This window comes from Gopherus evgoodei, chromosome 9 (assembly GCF_007399415.2).
Source record: "Gopherus evgoodei ecotype Sinaloan lineage chromosome 9, rGopEvg1_v1.p, whole genome shotgun sequence".
In the NCBI taxonomy this organism is placed as follows: Eukaryota; Metazoa; Chordata; order Testudines; family Testudinidae; genus Gopherus; species Gopherus evgoodei.
The window spans coordinates 419,391-439,780 of NC_044330.1; the positions used below are offsets into that span (position 1 = coordinate 419,391).

Here is a 20,390-nt window from a genome sequence, read left to right on the forward strand (position 1 = left end):
AAGAAAAGGAGGGAGAATTAGTCCAACTCCAGATATCTGTGGGACTGGGAGCACCAATCATCCCCATACTCATTTTATATCCACTATGTGAAAATCTCACCCATGCTGGCAGCACCAGCTGCCACATAGTTACAGATTCATATATTTTCAAGGTATGAAGGGACTATTATGATCGTCTAGTCTGACTTCCTGCCGAGCGCAGGCGAGAGAGACTCATGCAGCGATTTCTGCATCAAGCACATTCACTCTGACTGAGCTATAGCACAGGTGTTATAAAAACATACCATCTTATACTGCTAGGTAAGAGATTGAAGTCCAAGACCTCCATGGTAGCATTCTCTGAAATGTTTCCAGTTCCAAACGCAGGGCCAGACAGACAGGCAGAACTGCAGGGTCTCAATGCGTAGATAAGATGATGGTGTAGGGAGGAGTGGTTTCAATTTATTAGGAACTTGGGAAACTTTTGGGAAAAGGGGAGCCTATACAGGAAGGAGGGGCTTCACCTAAACCAAAATGGAACCAGACTGCTGGTATTTAAAATTAAAAAGGTAATAAAGCAGTTTTTAAACTACAGGCTGGAGGAATGCTGACAGGTGTGGAGGAACATGCAGTTCAGACAGAGACATCCCTTAGGGGAGGATCTGATGAGGATGGAACACAAAACACCAGTAGGCTCTGATGAGAAACAGTCAAATGAAAAAAAGTCCCATTCAATTACATCATGTAATGGCAGACAGCTAAAAAGTGTCAATTTCTGAAAGTGCTTAGTATACAAATACTAGACGTCTAAATAATAAGATGGGTGAACTAAAGTGCCTCATATTAAATGAGGATATTAATATACTAAGCACCAAAAAAACCTGGTGGAATGAGGATAATCAATGGGACACAGTAATACCGGGTATAAAGTATATCGGCAGGACGGAACAGGTCGTGCTGGTGGGGGAGTGGCACTATATGGGAAAGAAAGCATAGAATCAAACGAAGTAAAAATCTTAAATGAACCAAACTGTACCATAGTATCTCTATGGATAGTAATTGCATGCTTAAATAATAAGAATATAGCAGTAGGGATATACTACCGACCACCTGATCAGGATGGTGCTAGAGACTGTGAAATGCTCAGGGAGATTAGAGAGTCTATAAAAATAAAAAATTCAATAAAAATGGGGGATTTGAATTATTCTATTGACTGGGTACATGTCATCTCAGGATGGAATGCAGAGATACCTTAAATGACTGCTTAAATGATTGTTTCTTGGAGCAGCTAGTCCTGGAACCCTTAAGAGAGGCGATTCTTGATTTAGTACTAAGAGGAGCACCAGATCCAGTCAAAGAGATGACTATAGCTGAACCCCTTGGTAACAGTGACCATAATATAATTAAATTTAACATTCCTGTGGTGGGGAAAATAGCACAGCAGACCACCATGGTAGCATTTAATTTCAGAAAAGGGGACTACACAAAAATGAGGAAGTTAAACAGAAATTAAAAGATAGAGTGCCAAAAATGAAATCCCTGCAAGCTGCATGGAAACATTTTAAAGACATCATACTGTAATAGAGGCTCAACTTAAATGTATACCCAAAATACAAAACAGAGAACCAAAAAAGTTCCACCATAGCTAAACAGCTAAGTAAAAGAAGAAGTGAGAGACAAAAAGCATCCTTTAAAAAGAGTAAGTTAATTCCTATTGAGGAAAATAGAAAGGAGCATGAACTCTGGCAAATGAAATTTAACAATATAATTAGGAAGGCCAAAAAATAATTTGAAGAACAGCTAGCCAAAGACTCAAGAAGTAACAGCAAATTTTTTTTTTAGTACTTCAGAAGCAGGAAGCCTGCTAAACAACCAGTGGGGCCTGATGGACAACCAAGATGCTATAGGAGCACTCAAGGACAATAAGGCCTTTGCAGAGAAACTAAATGAATTCTTTGCATTCATCTTCATGTCTGAGGATGCAAGGGAGATTTCAACACCTGAGCCATTCTTTTTAGGTGACAAATCTGAGGAACTGTCTCAGACTGAAGTGTCATTAGAGGGGGTTTTGGAACATATTGATAAACTAATAATAAGTCACCAGGACCAGATGGTATTTACCCAAGAGTTCTGAAGGAACTCAAATCTGAAACTGCAGAACTGCAAACTGTGACATGTAACTTTCATTTAACTCAGCTTCTATACCAGATGACTGCAGTATACCTAACGTGATGGCAATTTTTATAAAAGGGCTCCAGAAGTGACCCCAGCAATTACAGGCCAGTAAGCCTAACTTCAGTACTGGGCAAACTAGTTGAAACTATAGTAAAGAACAGAATTGTCAGACACACAGATGAACATGATTTGTTGGAGAAGAGTCAACATGGTTTTTGTAAAGGGAAATCATGCCTCACCAATCTACTAGAATTCTTTGAGGGGGCTAAGAAGCATGTTGACAATAGTGATCCAGCGGATATAGTGTACTTATAGCTTTTGACAAGGTTCCTCATCAAAGACTCGTAAGTAAAGTAAGCTGTCATGGGATAGGAAGGAAGATCCTCTCATGGATCAGCAACTGGTTAATAGATAGGAAACAAAGGATGAGATAAATGGTCAGTTTTCAGAATGGAGAGGGATAGTCCCCCAGAGGTCTGTACTGGGACCAGTCCTATTCAACGTATTCATAAATGATCTGGACAAAGGGGCAAACAGTGAGGTTGTAAAATTTGCAGCTGAAACAAAACTACCCAAGATAGTTATGTCCAAAGCCGACTGTGAAGAGCTACAAAGGGATCTCACAAAACTGGGTGACTGGGCAACAAAATGGTAAATTAAATTCAACGTTGATAAATGCAAAGTAATGCACGCTGGAAAACATAATCCAACTATACGTATAAAATGATGGAGTCTAAATTAGCTGTTATCACTCAAAAAAGAGATCTTGGAGTCATTGTGAAAAGTTCTCTGAAAACAACCACTTAATGTGCAGCAGCAGACATAAAACGAACAGAATGTTGGGAATCATTTAGAAAAGGATAGATAATAAGACAGAAAATGGGCAACAAAAATTAGGGGTACAGAACAGCTTAGAGATAGCTCAGTGGTTGGAGCATTGGCCTGCTAAACCCAAGGTTGAGAGTTCTATCCTTAAGGGGGCCACTTAGGGATCTTGGGCAAAAACTGGTCCTGCTAGTGAAGGCAGGGGGCTGGACTTGATGACCTTTCAAGGTCCCTTCCAGTTCTAGAAGATTGGTATATCTCCTATTATTATTATTCTTCCATATGAGGACAGATTAATAAGACTGGGACTTTTCAGCTTGGAAAATAGACAACTAAGGGGGGTATGATAGAGGTCTATAAAATCATGACTGGTGTGGAGAAAATAAATAAGGATGTGTTATTTACTCCTTCTCATAACACAAGAACTAGGGGTCACCAATGAAATTAAAAAGCAGCAAGTTTAAAACAAACAAAAGGAAGTATTTCTTCACTCAATGCAGTCAGTCAGTCTGTGGAACTCTATGCCAGAGGATGTTGTGAAGGCCAAGACTATAACTGGGTTCAAAAAAGAACTAGATAAATTCATGGAAGATAGGTCCATCAACGGCTGGGGTTACGTGTAATGTCTAATAATTAGGATAAGCAGGGATGGTGTCCCTAGCCTCTGTTTACCAGAAGCTGGGAATGGCCTACAGGGGATGGTCACTTGATGATTACTTGTTTTGTTCATTCTCTCTGAAGTACCTGAGACTGGCCGCTGTCGGAAGATGCACCTTTGATCTGACCCAGTATGGACATTCTTATGTTCTTAATGTAAAGATTTCAATTAATGAAGAAACTACTACACCCTTAGGTAAATTATTCCAGTGGTTAACTATACTCACTGTAAACATTTTTCACCTCATTTCTAGTCTGAATATGCCTAGCTTCATCTTCCACTGGATCTTGTCATGCCACTGTCTACTAGATTACAGAGCAACTATTATTGGAGCTGCTTTCACTAGATAACTACTTATAGACCTCCATTAAATCACTTTCATCTCTGAATATAAGATGTTTTCCAGACCTCAGATCATTCTTTTAGCTCTTTTCTGAACCCTTTTCAGTTTGTCAATATCTTTTTTGAACTACAGACACCAGAATTGATGCATTCCAGTAACAGTTTCACAGAGGCTATAGCTCCTTACTCCTAACTTGATATTCCCGTTTATATATCCAAGGATCATTTTAGCCCTCTTAGCTACAGCATTGTACCGGGAGCACAATGTTTAGCTAGTTATCTACCATTATTCCTAACACTTGTCCTTGTTGAACCTCACCAGATTTCTTTTGGCCCAATCCTCTAATTTGTCTCGGTCCCTCTGTATCCTATCCCTACACTCCAGCATATCTACCACTCCTCCCAGTTTAGTGTCATTTGCAAACTTGCTGAGGGTGCAATCCACACCATCTTCTGGATCATTAATGAAGATCTGGAACAAAACCAGCCCTAGGACCGACCCGTGAGGCACTCCACTTGATACCGGCTTCCAACTAGACATGGAGCCATTGATCACTACCCGTTGAGCCTGATGATCTAGCGAGATTTCTATTCACCGTATGGTCCACACTTCTTTAGCTTGCTGGCAAGAATACTGTGGGAGACCATATCAAAAGCTTTGCTAAATCGGTATTCTACTGTTTAACAATGTGATTAAAGTGACGATTAATTGCAATTAATTTTTTAGTTAACCACACGAGTTAATTGCGATTAATCAACAGCTCTACAAATAAAGCTTGTCTTTCCAGTCCATTATAAGCACCCTATGTTTTCTTCTCCTCTATTACTCAATCTGGAAAACAGACCTGTCCACATTCTTGCTAGATATAGGGAACATTTTTAGTAAGAAACACAGGAGTTACTGAAAAGTATCTGTGACTAATTTTGAAGTCAACAATGAAAATATTCATTGATGATAGTTTTTCTTTGTTTCCTTCACAATCATATCTAGTTTTCAAACAAGTAATTTATTGAACATTTTGCTATTTCTGCATTAAAAAACGTTATCTTGCATTACCCAATGTTAGTATCTGTCTACACTTCAAATTTTAGGGTGCAGTGTTTTAATTTGGCTATATCAAAGAATACGAAGAAACAAACACTGGTAAAATAACCTGAGCTTCCAGAATAAGCAATGCTTTTCAAATGAAATAATTACTAAACTGCACAACACAATAAAGGATACTAAATATAAAAATTGGCTGGAAAAAAAATACTTACTGCTCAAAAATATGCCAGCATGTTTTGATTTCTATGTATCAACTACTTTTCTTGTTAAAACAAGTAGTGCTTTTTAAAATCAATCATAGCATATGACAATTAAGTTTCTATTTTGCTTTACTCACTTCAATTGGAAAATTACATAGTTCAGAATCTGATGGTTAGAAAAGCATAAAAAAAGGGAAATGTGGATTTTCATCAGCTAGTTTGCAATTAATGGCAAATGTGTTTTAACAAGTGACTCTGTGCAATAGTTCTGTATATACTGTTCACACATTACAAATCTTTCCATTTCACCCAAATTAATTTACATTTATTTTTTAAACAGAGCTATTATAATGCACATTGTTTAGTAAGTCTGTTTGGGCTTTTTATACAAAAATTAAAATGGTCTTTGCTGAACTGGTGTTTTTCTTAAAAAAGTTGGTTCAGATACACTTTTTAAAATTTGATTTTCACAAGAAAATTTTGTGGGTTAATGTTAATAAACAGATATTTACGTTTACAAATGTATCATGAAGATTTAAAACAACCGAACCTGGCTGTCAAACACCATAATCATTATTTACCTCAGAGTCTGATTATTCCACATCAGGGCAGGCCAAATCCTTTAGATCGTAAATTCTTTGGGGCAGGGACTGTCTTTTTGTTATATGTTTGTACAATGCCTAGAACAATGGGGCCCTGAACCATGACTGGGACTCCAAGGCGATACTGCAATAAAAAATTAAATATTAAGTAATAATGAGAAAAAACCTGGTGCAAAGAGGAGTAACAAGGAATTCATAAAACGTATTCCTCTGTGCAGTTAAAAAGTTGCTTGCTCTTGCTTGCAAGTCACACCACCGTGTACTCTGGGTCAACACTAAAGCAGATGGAGAGGAGTGCAAACATCAGAAAAGTCATGGTAAGCTCCAGCTCCAGTGCACTACTTTTAGTAGTAGTATTATCATAGCACATAAGAGCCCCAGTCATAGCCCAGAACCCCATTGCACTTGACTAGTGGCTCTCAACCTTTCAGATTACTATACCCCATTCAGGAGTCTGATTTGTCTTGCGTATGTCCCAAGTTTCACTTAACTTAAAAACTTCCTTACAAAATCAGAAATAAAAATACAAAAGTGTCACAGCACACTATTACTGAAATATTGCTTACTTTCTCATTTTTACCATACAACTGTAAATTAAATCAATTTCAATTCAAATATTATACTTACATTTCAGTGTATAGTATACAGAGCTGCATAAACAAGTCATTGTCTGTATGAAATTTTAGTTTGTACTGACTTCGTTAGCGCTTTTTCTGTAGCCTGTTGTAAAACTAGGAAAATATCTAGATGAACTGTTGTACCCCCTGGAAGACCTGTGCATACCCCTGGTTGAGAACCACTGCACTAGATGCTGTATAAACAGAACAAAAACATTGTAAGATGTCTAGGACAGGGACAATCTAAGAGTAAGATTAAGAGTAACAGTTTACATTATGAGAGAGAAAAAATGAGGAAATACAAGGAAATTATGACAATACTGATCAGCATGACAGGCAATGGTTTCAGCACAGCAGCAGCCTACCATTGTCAGTTTTTTTGTAGGCATCATAGAAATGCCCTTGCTATCTCCCTATGCATTTGAGTCAGTGGTCACTGCAAGTTCATACTTTTTCCCTCAGGCACTTGAAATCAAGGTGGAATTGTAAGAGTGAGGAACTGTTGGACAGGGAAGGCAATTTGAGCATTTAATTGTCTGACTGATTGGTAGTGGGTTATGCTGAATTGCACTGTTGCATTTTAGTTTCACAGAGGTATTATTTGTGATGTATTGTCAAGTTATGGGAAGGGATCCCAGAGGGTATGATAGCTGCTCCTTCTTAAACATCTAAACACTAGAGCTGAGAAAGGTATGCACACACTACAGTGCATTGTTTTGAAGGAGCTGGGGACAGAAAGGGAAATTTGACAATACAGGTTTCTTCTGAAATAGCAAGAAATTAAATTGAAATGGAAAACCAAGATTTTTTTCCCCACTGAGATGTACTGTGGTTGCTCACAAAGGCCAAATCAGGATCCAGACCCCTACTGACTGTCCTGGCCTGAACCTAATTTACACTGGCCTCACCATTTATTTAAGTACGATCCACCAAGCAGACATCACTGCAGGCAAGGCAACAGAACAAGTAAATAATGATAAGAATAGGTGACTACATAAAATGATTATATCAACAAGCCTTACTGGTACACATCTAGCCATTGTCAACTGGCAGAAACGAGTTTTGAGGAGAAAATTAAAGGAGAGCCCAACAGCTTTAATAGACTACATTCAGATGACATTCCAAGCATAAACAAGACACACAGATGTCTGAAGGAGAAGCTTAGAAGCTCAGTGTCTTGCCGGTCAACTTAGACATTTGAAATTTCATCCTGTAATCCCACAGAAACCAGGTGGGGGAAGCTGGTTATTGCTGACAACAGCTCTGAATCATTTTATTTAGAAAGATGCTCATGTACAGGTAAAACCAGGCAAAACTCTATCATAAAAGTTTCTGAAATAATTTGGTCTCTCTCCATTGGTCCCTGAAAAAAAGTGTACAAATCCTCAAGATTTTCTACACTACCTGCGAGGTTTAGAGGATGCACGGCAAAAGGAAACAAAGGTTCTTGAAATGAATTGTAAACCTTCACAATAAACACTTGAATTGAACAAAAGTTTAAATATGGTCATGTCATTAAGCCCCAGGGATGTTGGTTTTAATACACTGTTTTTTTGTAATGAAAATACAAATACGGAGGAGTTTATGAGATGGTTTGGCTTCAGTGTTGAGGACCTGCTGAGGAGATCTGCTAACACATTCCTGATCTGCCGGGGGTGCATGAGATGAATGGCATGCTGTATACGGAAGTCCCATAACCAGAAAGCCTATTGGCACAGGGCTGACGAGCAGGCTCCGCCTTGCTTGTTGATGTAGAACATTGCAGTGGCATTGTCCGTCAGGATTTGGACCACTCTGCCCCTCAGGTAGGAAAGAAATGCCTGGCAGGCTAAGCATATTGCCTTGAATTCCCTGATATTTATATAAAGGGAATGATCTTCCTGTGACCAGGGCCCTTGTGTGTTCCTCCATACCAGGAATGAAAGGATGTAAAACAGAACTGTGACCACTAGATCCAGATCATGTCTGTCAGGAGTGCAGACTGATGCCAGTCATGTAAGTCCATGTGGCCCAGCAGCCGGGTGGTCATGAGCGGGTGGGCTCTCACATGGATGATGAGGTCCAACATGGCCTGAAACCAGAAATTTGGCAGAAAGGCCCTGGTCTCAGTGGAATCGAGCACTGCCCCTATAAACTCTATACACTGAACAGTGGTCAGAGTTAATGTCTACTTGTTTATAAGTAGGCCCAGATCATGACAGGTGGTCCACAACAGACTGAGGCTGTGCTGAACCTGGGCTTGTGACCTGTCTCTGACAAGCCAGTCTTTGAGGTACAGTTAAGTCTGCATGCCTCAATGCCTCAAGTAAGCAGACACTAGTGCTATACACGCCGTGAAGACCCTTGGAGCAGATGAAAGGCCAAAGGCCTGCGCCATGAACTGCTAATGGCAGTGGGCCACTACAAATAGAAGGAATCTCCTGTGTCCGTAGAAAATAGAAATATGGAAGTAGGCATCCTTTAGGTCGAGGACAGTGGATCAGTCTCCCAGATCCAGAGATGGAATAACAGAGGCCACGGAGATCATGTAGAACAGCAACTACTTGAGATACTTGTTGATGTGACGCAAATCCAAAATGGGCCCAAGACCTCCCTTGGCCTTCGGGATTAGGAAGTGCTGGGAATAGAACTCTTTTCACCTGATGCCTTGAGGAACTTCCTCTACAGCCTCAACCTGCAGGAGAGCTTCCACCTCCTGGACGGGTAACTGCTCATGAGAAGGGTCCTTGAAGAGCGACGGAGAAGGAGGGAGAGGTAGAGGAGAACTGCACGGTCTAACCAGATTTTATAGTGTGGAGCACCCAACAGTCTGAGGTAATTCGGACCCATTCAGTAAAGAATGGGGACAAATGGTTCAAAAATAAAGGGGCTGGATCCTGAGGTGAGTTTGGTTTGCCGTCTTCGTGCGAACCCTCAAAATGCCTGCCACTGACCACCTTAGTGGTGAGCAGGACCCAACTGTGGGGCCAAGGAAGACGCGGCAGAGGGGTTCGGTTTAAAATCCTCCTCTTTCCTCCTGTAGGAGCTCTGCCAAGGCAGACTGAAGTATCTGGGCCGTGGCTAGAAATCCATCCTTCAGGTCTGAGGCACATAGAGCCCACGGGAGCGCAGGGAGCCTTGAGTCCTTCAGCCCATGCAGACTGGTGTCTGTCTGCTGTGCAAACAAGGTGTTGCCCTTGAAGGAGAACTCCTGGATGGAGAACTGAGCCTCGTACAAAAGCCCCGAGGACAGCAGCCACAAACTGCACCATATGGTGACAGCTGATGCTATCGACCATGCTGCTGAATCAGCCACGTCCAGTGCCACTTAGAGAGGAACCCTGGCCACTGCCTTGCCCTCTTCCAAGATGGCCGAGAACACTTGTCTTGCCTTCTGGGTAGAGAGTTTCTGAACTTGGCCACTGAATCCCAAGTGTTGTAATCGTATCACCCTAGCAGTACTTGCTGACTGGCAACACGTAGCTAGAGGCTGGCACTAGAATATACTTTTCTGCCCAAAAGGTCAAGTTTCTTAGCATCTTTATTTTTAGGGGCTGCGCTGGATTACCCCGGTTTGGATCTTTCGAGACATCTAGATAGGCTTATATGTAGTGCTGCAGAGGAGCCGGTGGTTGTGTACATGTAGGTACCAATGACATGGGAAAGGAGAGGAGAGAGGTCCTGGAGGCCAAAGTTAGGCTGCTAGGCAAGAGATTGAAGTCCAGGACCTCCATGGTAGCATTCTCTGAAATGTTTCCAGTTCCATGCGCTGGCCCAGTTAGACAAGCAGAACTGCAGGGTCTCAATGCATGGATGAAATGATGGTGTAGGGAGGAGGGTTTTAGATTTATTAGAAACTGGGGAAGCTTTTGGGAGAGGGGGAGCCTATACAGGAAGCAGGGGCTCCACCTAAACCAAAACAGAACCAGACTGCTGGCACTTAAAATTAAAAAGGTCGTAGAACTGTTTTTAAACTAAGGGCTGGGGGAAAGCTGACAGGTGCGGAGCAGCATGTGGGGGAGGATCTATAAATGGAGATTCCCTCTGTCCTAATAAGGAGGAGAGGATGGAAAATGATAAAATACAGGGAGGATCTGCTGAGGAACAGTCAAATGAAAACAAATCCCATTCAATTACATCATGCAGTAGGGGATCGCCAAAAAATGATAAGTTTTACCAATGCTAGAAGTCTAAATAATAGGATGGGTGAACTAGAGTGCCTGGTATGAAATGAGGATATTGATATAATAGGCATCACCTGGTGGAATGAGGATAATCAATGGGACACAGTAATACCAGGGTACAAAATATATTGGAAGGACAGAACAGGTCGTGATGGTGGGGGAGTGGCACTATACGTGAAAGAAAGCATCGAATCAAATGAACTAAATTTGATGAACTAAATCTTAAATGAACTAAATAGTACTATAGAATCTCTATGAATAGTAATTCCATGCTTGAAAAATAACAATATAGCAATAGGGCTATATTACTGACCACCTGGACCAGGATCGTGTTAGTGACTCTGAAATGCTCAGGGAGGTTAGAAAAAAGAACAGGAGTACTTATGGTACCTTAGAAAATAGAGATTAGAGAGGCTATTAAAATAAAAAACTCAACACTAATAATGGGAGATTTCAACTATCCTCACATTGACTGGGTACATGTCACCTCAGGAAGGGATGCTGAGATAAAATTTCTTGACATCTTCTTGGAGCAGCTGGTCTTGGAACCCACAAGAGGACAGACAATTCTTGATTTAGTCCTAAGTGGAGCACAGGATCAGGTCTAAGAGGTGAATATAGCTGGACCTCTTGGTAATAGTGACCATAATAGAATTAAATTTAACATCCCTGTGGTGAGGAAAAAAACCACAGCCACCCAGCACAGCAACATTTAATTTCAGAAAGGGGAACTACACAAAAATGAGATGGATAGTGAAACAGAAATTAAAAGATACGAAAGTAAAATCCCTGCAAGCTGTGTAGAAACTTTTTAAAGACACCATAATAGAGGCTCAACTAAAAGGCATACCCCAATCTCTTACTATGAAGAGAACCAAAATAGAGCCACCGTGGTTAAACAACAAAGTAAAAGAAGCAGTGAGAGGCAAAAAGGCATCCTTTTAAAAAGTGGAAGATAAATCCTAATGAGGAAAATAGAAAAGAGCATAAACTCTGGCAAATGAAGTGTAAAAATATAATTAGAAATACCAAAAAAAAATTTGAAGAACAGCTAGACAAAGACTCCAAAAGTATAAGCAATTTTTTTTTAAAATATATCAGAAGCAAAAAGCCTGCTAAACAACCAGTGGGGACACTGGATGATCGAGATGCTAAAGGAGCACTCAAAGACGATAAGACCATTCAGATAAACTAAATGAATTCTTTGCATTGGTCTTTACTGTTCAGGATGTGAGGGAGATTCCCAAACCTGAGCCATTCTTTTTGAGTGACAGATCTGAGGAACTGTCCCAGATTAAAACGTCATTAGAGGAGGTTTTGGAACAAATTGATAAACTAAACAGTAATAAGTCTCCAGAACCTATTGTAGTCACTCAAGAGTTCTGAAGGAACTTAAATGTGAAACTGAAATCTATCATCTGTAACCAATAATTTAAATCAGTTTCTGTACCAAATGATTGGAGGATAGCTAATATGATGCCAATTTTTAAAAAGAGCTCCAGAGGTGACTCTGGCAACTACAGGCCAGTAAGCCTGACTTCAGTACCAGGCAAACTGGTTGAAATTATTGCAAAGAATACAATTGTCAGACATATAGTTGAGTATCATTTGTTGGGAAATAATCGACACAGTTTTTCTAAAGGGAAATCATGCCTAATCAATCTACCAGAATTCTTTGAGGAAGTCAATAAGCATGCGGACAAGGGGGATACAGTGGATGTAGATTTTCAGAAAACCTTTGAAAAAGCCCTTCACGAAAGGCTCTTAAGCAAAATAAGCTGTCATGGGATAAGAGGGAAGGTTCTCTCATGGATTGGTAACAGGTTCAAAGATAGGAAACAAGGAGTAGGAATAAATGGTCAGTTTTCAGAATAGAGAGAGGTAAATACTGGTGTCCCCCAGGGATCTGTACTGGGCCCAGTCCTATTTAACATATTCCTAAATGATCTGGAATAAGGGTGTCATGAACAGACAGTAAAAGTTAATAGAACAGAAGTACTTCATATCTCTTTTGCCTGGAAAGGGTTAACAAGATCAGTGAGCCTGGCTGTCACCTGACCAGAGGACCAATCAGGGGACAGGATACTTTCAAATCTTGAGGGAGAGAAGTTTTTGTGTGTGCTGTTAGTGTTTGGTTGTTGTTCACTCTGGGGGCTCAGAGGGACCAGACATGCAACCAGGTTTCTCTCCAATCTCTCCGATACAGGCTCTTATAAGTTCAGAATAGTGAGTACTAGGTAGATAAGGTGAGTTAGGCTTATGGTTGTTTTCTTTATTTGCAAATGTGTATTTGGCTGGAAGGAGTTCAAATTGGTATTTTGCTGAAAGGATTTTAATTTGTACTTGTATACTTAGGCTGGGAGGGTATTCCCAGTGTCTGTAGCTGAAAGACCCTGTACCTATTCCATCTTAAATTTACAAAGATAATTTTTACTGTTTTTCTCTCTTTAATGAAAAGTTTTTCTTGTTTAAGAACCTGATTGTTTTTTATTCTGGTGTGAGACCCCAGGGGACGGGATCTGGATTCACCAGGGAACTGGTGGGGAGAAAGGAGGGAAGGGGGAGAGAAAGGTTAATTTCTCTCTCTGTTAGGATTACTTTCTCTCTCAGGGAGAGTCTTGGGAAGGGGAGAGAGAAGGAGGGGGGAAGGTGAATTGTCCTCTCTGTTTTAAGATTCAAGGAGTTTGAATCACAGTGATCTTCCAGGGTAACCCAGGGAGGGGAAGCCTGGGAGAGGCAACGGTAGGGGGAAAGGGTTTACTTTCCTTGTGTTAAGATCCAGAGGGTCTGGGTCTTGGGGGTCCCCGGGCAAGGTTTTGGGGGGACCAGAGTGTACTAGGCACTGGAATTCCTGGTTGGTGGCAGTGCTACAGGTTCTAAGCTGGTAATTGAGCTTAGAGGAATTCATGCTGGTACCCCATATCTTTTGGACGCTAAGGTTCAGAGTGGGGAATTATACCATGACAAAGGGGTAAACTGAGAGGTGGCAAAATTTTCAGATGATATAAAACTACTCAAGATAGTTACGTTCCAGGCAGACTGCGAAGAGCTACAAAAGGATCTCACAAAACTGGGTGACTGGGCAACTAAACTGCATTTCATCTGCCATTTTATGTTGATAAATGATAAAATTTAATGTTGATAAATGCAAAGTAATGCATGTTGCGAAATATAATCCTAACTATACATATACGATGGAGTCTAAATTAGTTGTTACCACTCAAGAAAGAGATTGGTATGTCTACACTGCTATTTTTAGCCTGGTAGTGAAAGCCCAAATCAGTTGACCCGCGCTCTGAGAATCACTGTTGTGGATTTTTGTTGTTGTTTTGTGTAGTGTAGACATACCCATAATCTGCTGCACCAACTGAGGCCTGCCGGGACCATCTGGTAAGCAATTTGCCCTCCTTGATGAGTGCACTGAACTGTAGCTTATCCTCCTGTGGGTCTTTGTCAGTGAATTCAGCAAACTTAGTATAATTAATTTAAGTATACTTTTACATTACTTCCTGATGATACATTGCTATGAAGAACTGTAAGCTGGTTGAAGTACTGTAAAAACTTTTATCCCACAGAGGTTTAAGTGTTTAACTTCTTTTTCAAAATGGATGGATATAGCAAGATGTTGTCTGCCTCTTTCAGCGACTGCTTGAATTACTAATACATTCAGAGCAGGGTGTGTAAATAAAAATTCTGCTCCTTCAGCTGGCATAAATATTTCTTCTCCATTCTTTTTGGCATGGGGCATATGTGGCTGGGGTTTGCCAGACCATTGCTGCTCGTTCTAAGATGGCCTCATTAATTGTCAGAGTCATTTTTCTGGGCCCCACACACTGGAGAATCTCCAACAGTTTGAGGAGTGTCCCTCACTTCCCTCAGAGGGATGTGAAGTGTGTTTGTGCTCCTCTTTAGCAGGTATTGAAACTGCCCGTTGTCATCAGGTGATGAAGGGGAGCACAGTGCAACCATCTCATCTGGGGATGACAATAATAACCCTCTGAGAGCTGGTGGTTCTCTCGAATCTGGTTTTCTTTCTTCCTCCACTGGCTCATTGGTTCAGGATCCTCTCTGTGAAGAGGGGGCTGTTTTGATTTCCAAACAAACTTACGAACTTGGAATACTGCATGCATGAGTCCCACAGGTCCCAATAAGGCCAGCTGCAAGGGCTGAAATGGAAATTGAGATGGTCCCCATGGAGTAGGGTGCCCATAGTCCCAAAGGGCATAATCTCTCCTATGACATAAGGATGGTGCTCAAGAAACTCTGGATCCTTTATCTGGACTGATCCCTTGTCTCTACAGGAGTGATGATGTTCTTCCACTAATACCCGACTTTCAGAAGAGGAGGCAGCTTCCAATTCCATGGGCAGGTCCATCAGTGGGGAGCCTTGTTATGCCCTGGCTGGCAGAGGTATTAGTGAAGACTTTCCCTTCCAGGAACCCTCTGGACCGATGGTGTGGGGATTTTCCTTGTCAGGATTGGTTCCGACAGGATTGGGGATTCTGGGTCCAAGAGGATGTCAATATTCTCAGGAGTGGTGTATCTATCCCCTGCTGTGAGGGAGTGGAAAGGACTACTTTCTTTTTGTGGCACTGACAGAGTTGGTCTTGTCATGGTCATCGGTGCTGACAACTCTTTATCATGGCACAACAGCACTGTTAGCGTAGGAGTCATCCATTGTTTCTCACTTGCTGAATCAGGGCAGTCTTGCTTTTCAGGCTGGGAGACTGGTACCATGATCTTTGCGAGCTCCTAGCACTCCCATCCCGGGCCATGGATTCTCACCTGATTCGGAGGATGTTGGAGAAGAGATCCTTTTCTTGTGAAAGTGTTTCATCGCTTCCTTAGGCCCCTGTTTGGAGTAGTGCTTAGCATTACTCTTATCAGCCCCAAACCAGATGTCACTATGCTCAGAGGAGCACTTTTTGATGGCTCTGCACAATGTATGGGGGGGCGTATTTTAAGCCAGGGTCAAACTGTGGGGTCATAGCATGATCCATTAGGAATCTCTGAAGACTATACTCATGGGTTTGACTGAGATTTTGCCTGATGATTGCAAAAGGCCCAGGGACAGGAAAAGCAGTTTGTAAACCCTGGGATCTTGGGTATGCTAGTCATCCCATACAGGGGATTGGGGGGTGGGTGTTAGGGTAGAGGAAGACCACCAAAGCTCTAACCACTAAAAATTAGACTAAAACTATAAAATCTAAAACTGTGTATTATCTAGAAAATATTTAAAATATTTACAGTTTGATGCAGAAGCAGCTAGCAAGAGCTGTGGAGACAGAAGAGGTTCCACTTCTGGCCAGGATCAGCAGAAAGGAACTGAAGGCGAAATCAGTCCACATTGTTCCTTATACAAGCTGGAGAAGGGCTAAGGCATGGATCAACAGACTGACAGCAAGAACTTTCTGGTCTCTGGTACATGAAGAGCATGCACAGCCAGAGGAATACACATACGGACTACCGCTTAAAGGACAATATGTAGTATTCTCATTTTCAGATTGGGGAAACAGACTCAGATATTAAGCATTTAGGTCAAACCCACACAGCAAATAAGAAACACAACTAGGACTGGAATTTGAACCTTCCTGGTACCCAGTCCTTTACTCAATCCACTAGACCATTTCTGGCTCACAAAGTAGAATATACGTAAATTATTTATAATGTAGATTAAATCTGTAATCAGTATCGTATTTCACCAGAAGTTTAAGTGACTCTCTCTTCTAGGTGAAAGTCTCGATTATTTCCTACTGTAACCTCATCCCAAAAATCATTCTCCCCTTTCACTGCATATACTATCCCTTTAAAGACCACATCAGTCTTATAGATATTCTATTTCCTAGCCTCTTAGCACATCTCTCATCATATCATTATATTGGTATTAATGGCAGCTGCTGAAAGTGGATGATAGGCTTGCATAATCAATATACTCTGTTGCAGTCTGTTTTGCCTAACAGCAGCAATGACGACAGCTACAGATCAGTAAAACTCATTTGTTGATCACAACAAATAAGGGAACAGCTAAAAGTTTCTTATGAGTCAGGGACAGAAAATGAAAAATCACTATATATAGATGTATAAATACATGTCTGTTCGTACAAATAAGGACGTGTTACAGTAAAAAATGGAAAATGATTCTAGACTTGTCTGGCACTCAAATGTACTATATTTTATAAGATACAGAACAACAACAAAAAGGCCAATTTCCTTTCTGTCCAACTCTAACACAAGTAAAATACCTAATTTTGCAGACTGGTACAGAAATGTATTCACATGGAATATATATTGATATGAGAATATTTTAAGCTTACGATATTTCTTATGAAAACCACACCACAGATACATTAATAAAATACATGCTTGTTAATGTATTATTCTTAAAAATTAAAGACAACAATCCTACAGGTCAAGATATTAAATTTTTAAAAAAGCTTGCAAACTACAAGTTACAGAAATATTACACTGAAATTGAATGTCTAACAACAAGTGTTTTCTTTTCTACTGTTCATTATATTTGCATTTTGCATCACTTTGGAGGGAAAAAAGATTGCAATATTTAGTAAGTTTTGTGTGAAAAACTGCTTAAGGTTCTTCTTAAATATTACTCAAAAATTAATGCATCACATATTAAACCTAAAAAAATTTGTATCTTTCCATCTTGCAATTTTGGAAGGATTATTTTCTAATTCAGCGAAAAAAGTAATTTCATTTTTAGAAAAGATCCATGTTTAGCTGGAAAGGAGACATAACAGAAATTAAAAAAAAAAACCACAACCAAAACTAACATTTTATGAAGCCCTTAATGAAGAACTATTTCCCAAAACTCAATATAAATGTGCATCTCTAAATGATAATTGCTTAGAACCAATTGACTGTTTTATGACAAATTGAGTGAATTCCTAAAATTAACTCAAACAATAATTGGTAAAGCAACAAATCCAATTCAGCGCTCTTCAACAATGCCTCATTTTTATAGTAACATGAAAGACAGATGAAAATTGAAATCTCTGTAAGCTGCGTGGAAACTTTTTAAAGACACCATAATAGAGGCTCAACTTAAGAGTATACCCCAAATTAAAAAACAGAGGAAGAGAAGCAAAAAAAGTCACCATGCTAAATAACAAAGTAAAAGAAGCAGTTGTGACATTGCACTCCATATGATTTTATGAAAATATGCTAACAAGTGTGAATATAATGTAGCTGTAATATGCTTCATGCAAAATGTCTCTTGCAAGGTATCATTAAAAAGCTTATAATCTACTCGGTGTGTTCATCCTATTTGTATGAATTATCATTCTTGTATCTGAAACTAGAAATATGAAATATAACTGAAGTCCTATTGTAATTTTGCAAAGTGTGGGCCATTAATGGTGGTTTTGAATCCTGATGGCTCCCATTAACCAGGGCAACTGACTGTAGACGGCTCTGTTTACTTGCAAGCCCTCCTGTGAGTCAGGCTGGGAAGAATGAAGGCTTGGGGTCTCAAAGGAATCATAGAATACCAGGGTTGGAAAGGACCTCAGGAGGTCATCTAGTCCAACCCCCTGCTCAAAGCAGGACCAATCCCCAACTAAATCATCCCAGCCAGGGCTTTCTCAAGCCTGACCTTAAAAACCTCTAAGGAAGGAGATTCCACCAGCTCCCTAGGGAACCCATTCCAGTGCTTCACCACCCTCCTAGTGAAAAAGTTGTTCCTAATATTTAACCTAAACCTCCCCCACTGCAACTTGAGACCCTTACTCCTTGTTCTGTCATCCGCCACCACTGAGAACAGTCTAGATCCAACCACTTTGGAACCCCCTTTCAGGTAGTTGAAAGCAGCTATTAAATCCCCCCTCATTCTTCTCTTCTGCAGACTAAACAATCCCAGTTCCCTCAGTCTCTCCACATAAATCATGTTCTCCAGCCTCCTAATCATTTTTGTTGCCCTCCGCTGGACTCTTTCCAATTTTTCCACATCCCTCTTGTAGTGTGGGGCCCAAAACTGGACACAGTATTCCAGATGAGGCCTCACCAATGTCAAATAGAGGGGAATGATCACATCCCTCAATCTGCTGGCAACGACCCCACCTATAGAGCCCAAAATGCCATTAACCTTCTTGGCAACAAGGGCACACTTCGACTCATATCCAGCTTCTCGTTTACTGTAACCTCTAGGTCCTTTTCTGCAGAACTGCTGTCTAGCCATTCGGTCCCTAGTCTGTAGCACTGCATGGGATTCTTCCGTCCTAAGCGCAGGACTCCACACGTGTCCTTGTTGAACCTCATCAAATTTCTTTTGGCCCAATCCTCTAATTTGTCTAGGTCCCTCTGTATGCTATCCCTACCCTCCAGCATATCTACTACTCCTCCCAGTTTAGTGTCATTTGCAAACTTGCTGAGATGCAGCCCACGCCATCCTCCAGATCATTAATGAAGATATTGAACAAAACCGGTCCAGGACTGACCCTTGGGGCACTCCGCTTGATAGCAGCTGCCAACTAGACAAGGAGCAATTGATCACTACCCGTTGAGCCTGACAATCTAGCCAGCTTTCTGTCCACCTTATAGTCCATGTAACCTGGTACTGAAAACAATCTTAAACCTGGTGCTTTTCCATTTAGAAGGAAGTGTGGGGACCCAGAGAGACAAAAGATTCCCGCCTTGTGTTGAAGCTATAAAAGGGGGTTGGACAGAACAAAGGAGGCTGCAGTCATGAAAAATCCCCTAGCTACCACCAGAGCTGGAACAAGGACTGTACCGGGGGAAGGATTGGGCCAAGACTAGAAAGGAGTCTAGTCTGTGACAAAAGCTTATTGGAACATCTCTGAGGGCGAGGTTTCATCTGCAATCAGTTCCTTACTATATTAAGCTTAGACTTCCGTGTTTTTGTTTTATTCCACTTGGTAATTTACTTTGTTCTGTCTGTTGTTATTTCTTAGAACCACTTTAACCTTACTTTTCATATTTAATAAAATCACTTTTTCCTTATTAACCCGGAGCAAGTAATTAATACCTGGAGGAGGCAAACAGCTGTGCATATCTGTCTATCAGTATTATAGAGGGCGGATAATTTACCGTGTATAAGCTTTGTACAGAGTAAAATGGATTTGGGGTTTGGACTCCATTGGGAGCTGAGTATCTGGGTGCTGGAGACAGGAGCACTTCTTAAACTGTTTTCAGTTAAGTCTGCAGCTTTTCGGGGACGTGGTTCAGACCTGGGTCTGTGTTTGCAGCAGGCTAGCATGTCTGGCTCAACAAGACAGGTTCTGAAATCCGAAGCTGACAGGGAAAACAGGCTCAGAGGTAGTCTCAGCACATCAGGTGGTAGTCCCAAGGGGGTTTCTTGACTCAACCAGTCACAACAGTGAGAGGCAAAAAAAGGGCATCCTTTAAAAAGAGGAAGTTAAATCCTAGCGAGGAAAATAGAAAGGTGCATCAACACTGGCAAATAAAATGTAAAAATACAATTAGAAAGGCCAAAAAAGAATTTGATGACATTAGCCAAAGACTCAGAAAGTAATAGCAATTTTTTTTGTTAAGTAGATCAGAAGCAGGAAACCTGCTAAACAACCAGTGGGGCCACTGGAAGACCAAGGTGCTCAAGGAGCACTAAAGGACAATAAGGCCATTACAGAGAAACTAAATTAATTCTTTGTATTCGTCTTCACGGCTGAGGATGTGAGGGAGATTCCCAAACCTGAGCCATTCTTTTTAGGTGGCAGATCTGAGGAACTGTCCCAGATTGAGTTATTATTAGAGGAGGTTTTGGAATATATTGATAAATTAAACAGCAATA

At 40.8% G+C, this 20,390-nt stretch overlaps 1 protein-coding gene across 34 annotated transcripts in view; it reads right to left on the minus strand.

Moving 5' to 3' along the window:
• Positions 1–20,390, minus strand: part of DLG1 (discs large MAGUK scaffold protein 1) — a 395,120-nt gene that overhangs the window by 123,699 nt on the left and 251,031 nt on the right. The gene's annotated exons all lie outside the window — the stretch shown is intronic.